Source organism: Pundamilia nyererei, unplaced genomic scaffold (genome assembly GCF_000239375.1).
Source record: "Pundamilia nyererei isolate P.nyererei 1_Seehausen unplaced genomic scaffold, PunNye1.0 scaffold00002, whole genome shotgun sequence".
In the NCBI taxonomy this organism is placed as follows: Eukaryota; Metazoa; Chordata; class Actinopteri; order Cichliformes; family Cichlidae; genus Pundamilia; species Pundamilia nyererei.
Window position 1 is genome coordinate 2,635,633 of NW_005187403.1, and position 1,478 is coordinate 2,637,110.

The window sequence follows — 1,478 nt, forward strand, 5'->3', positions numbered from 1 at the left end:
TCTGTGTCTTCCTATCGCACCAGTACAGCTTGTTGCCCAAAAACTAACCCCGCCCACAACGTGCGAGGGTTTACCAATCAGATCGCAGCAGCCGCCAAACTCTCTACAGATAGCTTTAACCAGCTTTAGATGCATTGGCGGTTCGAGAAGAAATTTGCGAGGGGGACCAGGGTGGGGCCACGGTTTTTTAATGGGACCACAGAACAAAAAAAGGGGGGGCAATAATTAATTTTTTAATATATTTAGTGAATTTATTTGGAGCACAAACGAAAATAACATGTAAAGATTAAACATAAAAATGAGTTTGAACCAAGGGATTTCTAAATCTTTTACTAGATTACTAAACATAAATAAATCTTTGGACAAATTTTACTTTTTATTCAAGATATTTTTCTTTTTATGTAGTTATGTATTTATTTGTAAATGTACACTCATATTTTCTGTTCAGTAGTGTCTCATCTTTTAGCATTGGCAGCGCAGTAGTATGTAACATTATAATAAAAGTATTCTTCATTACCGATTCATTGCAAAACAGTCCACAAATACATTAATTTTTAAACCCTTGGCCTTTCTGGATTCAATGCCTAGCACCCCTATTGCTAAGACGCTCATCAGTAATGGTGGACGGGAGGCAGGTTTTTACTCATTTTAATGTGGAGAAACTCTGCTCACAAGTGACCGAAGTCACTGAGAGCGCAACAGCTATTTTGCACAGTCTAAAGAGCTCATCAAACAGCTTTTTTATGCATGAGTGAAACAGATCAATTCCACTATGATTTAGGATTTAGGAAGTTGGGATATATAATAATATGTTTTTTTAAATAATGGTCATATGATCTTGTATACTAGTCACCAGTAGTTAGAAATGGTGTATTTTTCAAAGTGATAGTCAATAAATATCTATCACTATCACAATGTCTCAGACTTTATAAACTTTATAAATCTGTTTATAAAAGAGCACATCAGAAGAACAGATGATTAAGGGGTTTTTTTTCCAAGAAACACATTGAAGTACATGTGTACTTGAGTGCATACACATCTTCCCCCTCATGAATAGCTCCATTGCCTCCTGCTCTTTCTGTTTGTTTTTTAACTCTCTTTTTGGGTCTTGTTTTGTTGTCCCTGTATGTGTGACTCATAGGTGTGGCACTTCCTTACCTGTCATTCCCACTCTTATTCATTCCTCAGATGTTTTGATATTCAGAGGTTTTTTCTCCTCTAGACATGCAAATTATAAAATAAGCATATTCCAGCATTTGTTGGCATTCAGATATCTGTGCTCACTGGCATGTTATACTGTTTTGAACTTTTGTAAAAATAAATAAATAAATAAACACCACATCCACACAAGTTACATGACATTCCACATCCAACATGTGGTGGCAGCAGATCAGGAGCAGGGCTTAACCAAACACAGGCCACTAGGGGGCCTACTTGAACAAATATTGTATATACTGTGTTTTAGGATTTTATACAGT